Source organism: Mytilus californianus, unplaced genomic scaffold, assembly GCF_021869535.1.
Source record: "Mytilus californianus isolate M0D057914Y unplaced genomic scaffold, xbMytCali1.0.p SCAF_62, whole genome shotgun sequence".
Classification (NCBI taxonomy): domain Eukaryota; kingdom Metazoa; phylum Mollusca; class Bivalvia; order Mytilida; family Mytilidae; genus Mytilus; species Mytilus californianus.
The window spans coordinates 651,690-663,240 of NW_026262715.1; the positions used below are offsets into that span (position 1 = coordinate 651,690).

General features: G+C 34.2%; 1 long non-coding RNA gene across 1 annotated transcript in view; it reads right to left on the minus strand.

Annotated features, from left to right (window-relative positions):
- The window catches only part of LOC127707303 (uncharacterized), a 40,632-nt gene extending 29,286 nt beyond the window's left edge, over positions 1-11,346 (minus strand). Inside the window, exon 1 of the long non-coding RNA XR_007984756.1 lies at positions 11,259-11,346. This is a non-coding gene — a long non-coding RNA (uncharacterized LOC127707303). The remainder of the gene's footprint in view (positions 1-11,258) is intronic.
- Between the last annotated feature and the right edge of the window lie 205 nt (positions 11,347-11,551).

Here is an 11,551-nt window from a genome sequence, read left to right on the forward strand (position 1 = left end):
AGTGGTTAAAAGTGGTTTTAAACGAATTCCTTAAGGAGGAATTTTATTTTCAGGTTTTGTAAATATATCTTCATCAATTGGATTAAAAACACAGCGACAAACGTCTGTTGGAGAGTGAGTGCTCATCAGCTTCTACGTACAGACTTTCAACTGGTGAGGTTTTAAAGGCGACAAGACAGAGACGCAAACCCTGGTGATGATAAGCATCGAGAATCTGATTCTAGGACTTTCTTGCAGAGCCATACACTATTGAGCCATAATCTAGTTGAGATCTAACTAGATATATGTATAAATAAAGTAAAATGTCGCGATCAGTACCCCAGTCAGTGCTTTTAACTTTTAAAATATTTAATGAGATTAAACATCTTGATTTTAACATATTGATATGGGGTAGAAAGGTTAACTTTTTATCAAAAACTAACCCAGGAATTTGGTTTCATCAACCATTTTAATAGGGTTTCCGTTAACGGTGACTTCTGGATCAAGATGGAATTTCCTTTTGTTACAAAAATGCATCCCAACCGTTTTTGATGTAGAAAATTTAAAACTATTTTCCGAGGCTCATTTTTTAATTCTTCCAAGACACAGTTGTAATTGTCGTTCTATGTTGTTCATATGTTTGCCTCTGTAACATATTAAACAAGAATGTTTCCATAGCCCACGGATGCCTCACACGCACTATAATTTTTTTATGTTCAGTTGACCGTGAAATTGGGGTCAAAACTCTAATTTGACATAAAAATTAGAAAGATCATATCATAGGGAGTATGTGTACTAAGTTTCAAGTTGATTGAACTTCAACTTCATCAAACACTACCTTGACCAAAAACTTTAACCTGAATCGGGACAGACGGATGAATGAACGGACGACGCAGACCGAAAAACATAACGCCCCTAAGTGGGGCATAAAACTCATCAACGTACAATGAACCTTCAATATTACTTTTCAAAACTTCAACAAGGCTGTTAGTTTTAAGACTAAAAAATGTAACAGATAAAATACTCCCCTGAGGGACACCCATCTTTTGATCATACAAATCAGACATGGTTGAATTTACTCTTACGTTAAATTGTTTATTAGACAGAAAATTCGAAATAAAATTTGGCATATTGCCTTTCAACCCCATATTAAAATGATCTTTTTAAATACCATACTTCCATGTAGTGTCATAGGCCTTTTCAAGATCGAAAAAAAGACTGACTCCACGTGTTCATTTTTGACAAAACCATTACGGACAAATGATTCGAATCGAACAAGATGATCAAGAGTACTGCGGCCTTGTCGGAATCCACACTGGATATTGGCTAATAGCCCATTTGATTCCAGGAACCAAGCAAGGCGATCACTGACCATCCGTTCTAATGTTTTACAGACATAACTGGTAAGAGCAATTGGTCGATAGTTAAAAGGATTCGTGTGATCTTTACTTGGTTTTGGAATAGACACGACGCTCGCAAGCTTCAAGATTGATGGCAAATCTTCAGATTCCCAGATGTTATTCATGAACTGCAAAAGAGCTTCCAGCAAAGTATCTGGCAAGTGTTTTAGTTGGTAGTGGATATTATCAGGCCTACAGGCTGTATCGTGGGCCTTTGACCAAGATGTTTCCTTTAAGTTCTTCCAGAGAAATGGGTTTATTATAATTTTCACCATTTTTCGATTTAACGTTCAACTTTATTTGAACCTATCGTTTTTTTTTTTTAACATTTTTTTAAAACTTCCCTGTAGTTGTTTGAAGAGGAAAATTTTGCAAAAGTTTAACCAAGCTTATTGGCAATATATTTTTCAGATGTTAATAAAATATTGCCATCTTTCAAATGTTTTTCCGTGGCTTTAGAAATTTTACCTTTTATCTTTTGTATCATGTTCCATGCTTTTGTCATCGGAGTGCGAGATGTTATCGCTGAGACAAATTTTTCCCAAGACGTCTGTCTTAGCGAGAAAAATACGGACATTACTTAAATTTTCCGTCGTAGGATGTTGATTTTTTACGGTCATCTATGGCTTGATTACAAGCGTCATCAAACCATGGTTTGCTGGGATGCTTCGGATTTGCCGAGGTCTTAGGAGTTGTTCTGTCAGCAATTGACGTTAAAACGGTGTTAAAAGTTAAAATTGGATCCTGTAGTCTCAAACATCTTTGACTGAAGTTCTGCTCGACAGAGATTCTCAAACAAAGTCCACCTTGTCCAGTTTCCAACGTGGAACTCCCTCTTGAACAGAGGTAAAAAGATGTTCAAGTATTATTTGGAAGTGATCACTTCCACAAAGATCATCATGGAGACGCCATGAATAATCCAGAAGATAGGACGGATCACAAATAGTGATATCAATAGCAGAATAAGACACGTTTGCAGGTTGAAGATAAGTTTTTGATCCATTAAAAGTCTTCAACGATCTTACATTTGGCATTATGAGACTTGCTCTCCCACAAGGAATTGTGGGCATTGGAGTCTCCCATAAGGATAAAGAGTGAAAGTAATTGATCAGTAAGGTTTTTGAGTTTAGCTTTATCTATATTTGAATTAGGTAGAATATATATAGAACATAATGTAATTCTTTTTTTTTTAACATATTTTTTTTTTTTAACATGATAATGATAAACGAATTGCAACTGCCTGCAGATCTGTGTTGAGTTGGACTGTGCTATGAATGACGTTGTCCTTCACAAAAATGGTTGATCTGCCTGCAGCACGTTCGTCTTCCTTAGAAAATGTGCTAAAGATGTTGTATCCTTTTAAAAATACATTGTCTCTCTCTTTTAGATGAGTTTCCTGAAGACAAGATGCAATAATTAAAAATGACTAAACTAGAAGCGTTAACTCCAGAAGATTTATTTTAAGACCTCGGCAATTCCATTGAATGATATCTGTCATGGTTTATGAATAGAATGACGAATGCTATCGAGTTTGCCAGAATTCTTATTTCGATTGTGATCTTTCGGGTATCACAACACTTTCGCATTTCATTTCTGATTCATCGTTAAGTGTGGCAAATCTATTTTGTGAGGAGAGTCGTCGATTTTCTTGACTAGACGCAGCTGATGTTACTCCACCTCGACCCCTACCTCGCGACCGCCTATCAGAAGCCTTCTGAGGGGACGGATTTGCTGGGGTTTTGGGGGACGTTCTGATGTTTTGGAGAACGAAGAGGAGACGGGGCTTTAGTAGACTGTTTACGACATGCAGAGATAAACTAGTAGACTTTTTATTTATGCAGATGTAGGAAGACAATTTACGACGGATGAATCATCTATGTCATCGGGAAGATCGCAGATAGATCCATTGCCCCAACTGCCTGATTTATCTACATCTTTTTTATTTGATTTCTTATCTTATTTTTTTTAGGGGATGCAATTGAGCTCTGTAAGGAAGATTGAGTTGACTGATTACTGGTTTTAGTAGAATTTGGTTTGTTTGGAGTTAGAATTTTATCAGATGATACAGTTTCAGTAGGCAACATTGTAAAAGTGTCAGCATCAATTAACAAGGTCATGCGACTTTGTGTAGACTCGTAACTGAATAAACGGCCAACTTTACTGTCATACGATGGTTTTTTATTAATCTGGAAGATCATATGAAACAAAAGCTATCTGTTAAGCTTCTGGGTAACTAATGTTTCTTTCTGTTTTGATTTTAATTTTAATTTTTGGTTTAAGGTAAACCTAGATGAAAAATGGGATTCACCAAAGTTTACACATTTAGAAGATTCAGAGGTACAGGTTGTTTCCTCGTATCCTTCGTCAGAACATTTTAAGCATTTCTGCCTACCACGGCATTGTTTGGTTTCATGACCAAACTTTTGACATTTGAAGCATCGAATTGGATTAGGGATAAACCTGTCAACTCTCATTCCGAAACATCCCAAGTTAATAGATGTAGGAGGAGTTGGAGTTCTAAAGGTTAAAAGATAAGTGTTTAGTTCGATTATAATTCCATTCTTTTTGGTTTGAAATCTAACATCAGTTACACCTTGGTTTGAAAGTTCTTCACAAATTTCTTCTACTGTAAGGTCAGCCAGATATTGACTTCTGTCTCGAATGATTCCTTTACAACTGTTCAAACTATTGTGGGGAGAGGGAGAAACAGTAAAATTGGTAATGATTTTTATTGTCAGCAAATTTATTGAATCGCTTTTGTTTGAATATTCAACCAACAAATTAATTTTCTGATCTCGTCTTTGAAACGTTTTTCACAGTGCCAGCAATTCTTTGGATTTGTTTGTGAATCACAAATGAAGATATCTTTGAAATAGGTTTTTCATCTGTACCTGTATTTACTATAAATCGGGGCCAACTGTCTTCTTCCGGATAGGGTGCTGAGTCATCACATTTCCTTTTTCATTTATTATAGCTGTTTTAGAGACCTAAATATCGTCCCCCGTCAATTATTAATTGGAATGAGTGTCGTAATATCATCCACGACTCACTTCGTGCTTACTGTTTGAAATGGATAAAACGGGAAAAGGCTGACAAAAAATCTTTGAACTCTTATTTTAATTCAGTAATGAAGATAGTTGATATACGTATACTACATTTTAAAGAACATTTTACTCTTAACAACAACCATAAAAATCCTATTTCTCGTATCAAACATAAACTAAAAGAACTAGCCAAGGAATTTGTTTTTGTGTACGGCTGATAAAGCTGCTAATAATATCATTATAGTTTGACGTAAATTTTACATTGAGGTTCTGCAAAAGGAAATCACGAATTCACCAACATTCCAACTGACTTCATTTTCAGAAAACGATATCTGTAACAAACATAAACTATTAGCTACTTCTTTACAAGCAGAACCAAATACAACGAAAGTCCCAACTATGTACTGGCTTCCGAAGCTACACAAATCACCTTACAAATATAGATTTATTTCGTCTTCAAGTCATTGTTCCACTACTTAATTGTCTATTCTACTTAATAGTACACTTGGTACAATCAAAAACCTGATAATAAATTGTTCAAATAAGGCCTTTGAAAACAGTGGAATTAACTACTTTTGGAGTGTCAAAAACTCGTTGGAAGTACTTGATAAATTGCATGCATATATTGGTGATTTTGAATCTGTTTAAAGTTTTGATTTTTCTACCCTATATACCACTTTGCCTCATATTCTTATTAAGAAAAAATTCACACACCTAATTAAATGGGCATTTAAAAAGTCGAAATGCGAATACATATGTTCGAACTCTTTTATGTCATTTTTTAGTAGCAACAAACAAAAGAGCTATGTCAATTGGCCATGCTTTGATACTACATCTGCCCTTGAATTTTTACTTGATAACATTTTTGTTCGCTTTGGAGATTCCGTATATCGTCAAGTTATCGGAATTCCAATGGGGACTAACTGTGCACCACTTATTGCGGACCTGTTTTTGTATTGTTACGAGTTACAATTGATGACTAAAATCAGCAAAGACCCATCGAAACAACATCTGATACAAAAATTTAACAATACTTTTAGATATTTGGATGATATATTGGCTCTGAATAATGACGACTTCAGTGTGTATACTAAAGAATTTTATCCTGTTGAACTTACTTTAAATAAAGCTAATACTAACAATGACCACTGTCCTTTCCTCGATCTTGATATCTATATCATTAACGGGAAGCTTAATACAAAAATTTATGATAAAAGAGATGATTTTTCATTTCCTATCGTTAATTATCCATTTTTAGATGATGACGTTCCCTGGTCACCATCTTATGGTGTTTATATATCTCAACTTGTACGATTCGCTCGTGTATGTAACAACGTGTTAGATTTTAGCGAGAGAAATTTATGTCTTACTGAAAAATTATTACACCAGGGTTTTCGATATCATAAACTAGTCAAAACATTTACTAAATTTTATCATCGGTATAAGGACATCATTCGTAAATATAACTCAACATGCAGACATCTTATATGTTCGGGTATTTCAAATCCAATCTTTTATGGTAATAATCTTTACAAAGCACAAAAATGTCAGTATTCACCTCAAAAGCTAACAAAACCTTTAAACAGACTTATTAAGAAGGGATATACCGTATAGCGGGTTATTGTCGCTGGGTGTCTATTTTCGCTTATTTTGGATAAACGAAAATCGCGAAAATAAATTCCGCGAAAATGTATGCATACGTTGGGTACTTTCTAATAGCTAAAGCGTTTTGTAAACGATCTATTTTTCCCGGTCGGCAAGTCAATAGCGGTATATGTTAGTTTAAACAACATAAATGCCAAAGGGCATTGTACATACATGTATTTTATAAAATGACTGTCAGGTGTGTATACCCTTATTAATAAGTGTCAATTAGAATAAGAGTGTAAGGTACTCTGATCAGATAATTACCCTTATTAATTAGTGTCAAACTATACAAGAGTTGTAAACACTCATGATAATTTTGTAACCTAATTAGTAAGTACATCAAAGGTCCGGTCAATTTTGTAACTAATCAACCGTAAAATTTACAAGACGTTTGAATACCTGTAACAAATATCTAAGTCATCGGTATTCTGTTTATTAACTGTATCAGAATATAATCAATTAATAAGACGTCATTTAGGTAAAAACAAATCATTTTTCCATAACAATAAACACTTACTAGTTTGTCAAGTTTTACAACTTTTTAACTGCAACAATTTCAGTATCCGCCAAAATATTTAACTGGGATTTGAGAATTCACCAAAATAAAAACCGCCAAAATTTTTCGTATACTTTGTTGCCCCTAAATCGCGAAATTTTACACCCGCGAAAATAACCCGCTATACGGTAGTTACGATACTGTTGTCAGGTCATTAAATATTGCATATTTTGGCTTTAATATTGATTCACTTATAGGGTATTTGCATCGGAATTAACATATTTATTCTAATACCAGTTGTTGGCATGACATGGGTTATGTTCTTCTCATATATTTTATGATGGTATAATACTAAACCCCTAACAGGAGGGATTGTGCCTGATATTCATATGATGAAGACATAATCTTTCAATCAGTTTAATTGAGGTCTGGAGCTGGCATGTCAGTAACTGCTAGTAGTCTGTTGTTATTTATGTATTATTGTCATTTTGTTTATTTTCTTTTGTTTCCTATTCTGACATCGGACTCGGACTTCTCTTAAACTGAGTTTTACTGTGCGTACTGTTGCACGTTTGTTTTTTCTACATGTGCTAGAGGTTTAGGGGGAGGGTTGAGATCTCAAAAAACATGTTTAACCCCGCCGCTTTTTTTGCGCCTGTCCAAAGTCAGGAGCCTCTGGCCTTTGTTAGTCTTGTATCATTTTTAATTTTAGTTTCTTGTGTATAATTTGGAGTTTAGTATGACGTCCATTATCACTGAACTAGTATACATATTTGTTTAGGGGCCAGCTGAAGGACGCCTCCGGGTGCGGGAGTTTCTCGCTGCATTGAAGACCCATTGGTGGCCTTCGGCTGTTGTCTGCTCTATGGTCGGGTTGTTGTCTCTTTGACACATTCCCCATTTCCATTCTCAATTTTATTAGAGGGTTGGTTTAGGTGTGCCATAGGAAATGATAGAGGTTCACCATTCTTGTCATCCATCCACCTCGGAGTGCCTACAAGGGCAATGCCAAGTTTCCGTGGCGAGCCGGGGTCAAGTGTTAATGCCGAAATCGAGCTTCAAGTATAATGTAGCTCGTCCCCAAAATTAGAACCCAAGATCCACTGCGGAAAGCACCAGATGTTTCAATAATAGTATACTCAAGCAGGGCGTTTCCTTAAGCGAAATAGAAAGCGTACCACTTGATTGACCCATGAGCCATCGTCTTCTTCAGTTATCCTAAATATAAATAGCTTAATTTAAATACATGTGAATAAAGTTAATATTGTCACAAAGCTTATTGTTAAGAATTGACAAAAGGGCCAGCCGATTGATCGGACCGGGTCCATCCGACCTCCCGTTTAAGTGATATCGGAGCCAAAGCAGCTTATTGAACTATAGTCTCGTCCGTTCGGATATTTTTCTGACATAAAGGAGTCTGGCTACAGCCCTCATCCGCAAGGATCTAGTAAACCACCGACACGGTCAGCAACCAACGGGTTGAAATGCCTATTTTATTCAAAACATCGGGCAACTCGTACGATGTTCGGATCACTTTAGTCTGGCCTCTACCCTTCGACCTGTCCAGCGTGGGTGACCATATCAGGAGACAATGTTACAGCTGGCATAGCTCTTGGGGTCACTAAGACACGCAAGTTCCCCGACCACGGCAAGGATAGCGATCCACCGGGGGGTAAAAATTCTAAAATAAACAAACCACAATGCATGGGGTCGATAATATATATCAGCATTTCGTGTGTGTTTTAGTCTAGACGCTATCTAATTAACCATCGAGGTGACCTCGGAAGACTGCCGGTCGGAAGAAGACCTGTATTGACCATAGTTCTTTTCCACAGTCACACTGCGGGGGGAAACGATGATTAACACATATTTAAAACCTATAATATGAAATCAAACAGACCAAGAAAAATCCAATTGCACGAGTTCGCTAGCTATTTATATCAATATATATGTTTATATCGGGTTATATGACCAAACTGGCTGCTAAAAGCGAATTATTATTTCACTTTCATTAATGAATAAACAAAACAAATCATTTTTTTTTCATATCTCGTAGCTAGTGCCCCTTTGAATAGGTTATGACTTTCGTCTTTGTGAGCAGCTAAATATTTGCGCATGTCTTTTGCAAACTAGTGTTTTGAAATTATTTTGTTATAGGAGATGCGTTATACCTTGTATAATGAGGGCTCTTATGCTCTAAATTCTCTTGAACATTAGGTATGGTTACTTTAATCTGGATTTCAAAATTTTAATATGCAAGTATTTACAATATTTACGCAATGATTTTTTAACAATCTTTTATTTACAAGCATTAAATAATTATATGTGAATCGGTGCTGCATTTTACTGTCGTAGACAAGTTATAAACAATAGTGCAAATAAAAATATTATTTATATCAGCAAAAATCAAATCAAAGGAAATTTATAACCATAAAACTTGATATGAATCTGAAAAAAACAATATATAGCATGACTGTTTACAAATGGCGTGTAGATTTACCTTAACGATGCCAACTTTACTGAACCAGATGCTCTTTTTGACATTTAAATAATGTCTGTTCAGTGACCTCGAAGCCGAAGTATTTTTAAAATTAAAAATATTTATAATCGACCATCTATCTTTTGATTTGAAGTATCTATAAATCTTTTACTGTATTGATAATTTAATAAGACATATTATAGTGTAATGTTAATAATATTTATGCCCATAAAGAATCCATATTCTTATTACTATACTCAGCACCTATATAGGACTGAGTATCTTACTGTAAATACATGTAGTATTCACACACTAATTCTAAGTTAAAAAACATTGTAGTATTTTTCTTATTGTTAATTTTGTCTTTCGCCATTTTATTTAGACGATACATGTTATGTTAGAAAATATATCGTTCTCGTAGTTGTTGTCTAAACTGCTAATATAAAAGGATGTAATTGAATTATCACGTATGGAAACGTCATGGTTGGTGGAAACATGACTTATATATAATTTAGTAAAGATTCAGTTAATTACCCGTAAAATAACATTTTAAAATTACACAAAATAATCTATAGAACAATTTAAACGACATAAAATACACAAGTACTTCTTAAATTTTAATGATCAGGACAAAACAAACAAACCGAAATTAATTTTCTTCCACAAATTTCCCAGTCAAATTTTAACATGTAAGTTTTAGTCGAACAACAGACATTGGTCTTTAATTCGGGAGACTTACACTTTTGATATTGACTAACAGTTAAAAATATGCTAACAAGACTGTATATATTTTGTAGTGAGTTATTGATTGATTGTTGGTGTTTATGCCATCTTCAGCTCTATACACTGATGAATTGTGAATATCTTTAACAGAGTACTTTATAATAAAAATTAAATAATGAGATGTTGTTCAATCGTCGAAAATTATCAGGTCAAGTATCACAGATTCACAAATACAAATAAGGTCTATATTAAAAAGGGTAGCTGAGATATCCAGTACCCACCTTTATTTTTTATTTGGAATGCAAAATAATACCTTTAGTTGTCATAATTAAGCTATGTCTTATAAAAATGCTTCAATCAGCAACTTTGTCATACATTGTTCTTAATTTTCTTTTACCTTATCATATATCATGAAGCTTGAAACAGTGCCATAATACACCCTAACACTCGTTATATAGTAAATGTGCCCCCCCCCCCCCTCAATACCTGCAGCTCGGACTTCACCTTTTCAAATCTTGGTCATTACATTGCCAATCTTTAATATGGGCCAAAAATTAGCTCAGTAACGTACAATGTAAATGACAATAAACCACCTTCCAAAACATAATGTATAAACATGTTCGACGATAACTTCTAGATTTATTTGCTATATACACGTATATTGTATGTTACGTATGTAAACATGCATTGCTATCCCATAGTATTTACTTAACATTGGCCTTTTTTATGCCCCACCAAAGGGCATTATGTTTTCCGGTATGTGCGTCCGTTCGTTCGTCGTCTGTCCCGTTTCAGTTTAAAGTTTTTGGTCAAGGTAGTTTTTGATGAAGTTGAAGTCCAGTCAACTTGAAACTTAGTACATATGTTTCTCATTATATGATCTTTCTAATTTAATACCAAATTAGAGTTTTGACCCCAATTTCACGGTCCACTGAACATAGAAAGTGATAGTGCGAATGAGGCATCCGTGTACTATGGACACATTCGTGTTTCTTTCAAATTTACAAATACACGATAGCGCTTATTTCAATCAAGTCTTCATTATCAAATTTGAACAATTTGCGATTTTCAGTCATTATAATGTCATTCACGAATTTTTTGAAATAAGAAACTCAATGCTTTCCACCTATGTATCTTCTTCTACTTTGACCATGCCAAGCCTTGTTTTATAGAAAAAAAAACTAAAACCACAAAACTCAAACAATTGAGAAAAAAACAAATCAGTAAAATAGGTTAGATTGAGGACTAAAGACGAAAAAAACCCAAACAAATAAAAAAAAAAAAAAAGAAAGAAAAAAAAATCTACATATGTTACTCTGGTTCTTACATCATGTGTTTCATTTAATGTCAGTTTGAAGTCTTTGAAAGTAAAATAATTTGTTTACAGGCACAAAAGTATGATATTGTTTGATTTTATGTACAATACGCTAATTAATTTTTTCCAAATTTATAAAAATACATTTGATATATTTAATTCATTTTGTATTTACCTTTCTTTGAAAATTTTCAATAAACTTAATCCAGCATTAATTTATCATTCAAAAACGTATGCACAAATTGGAAAACCAAAACTATCTGTTTATTACCCTTGAGCCAGAAATTATCGCTTTGTTATTAGTACGCTTTTAAATGGCAAGATAAATTGTTTATTTTGATAGATTTGTATCGAATACAGGGGTTTGTCTACGATTTTAATTTGAAAACGATGGGACTGGTTTGTAACGGTTTTTCTCAAACATCTTAAATATGAATTATATTGTTTTTGTTATTAAATATAAATATT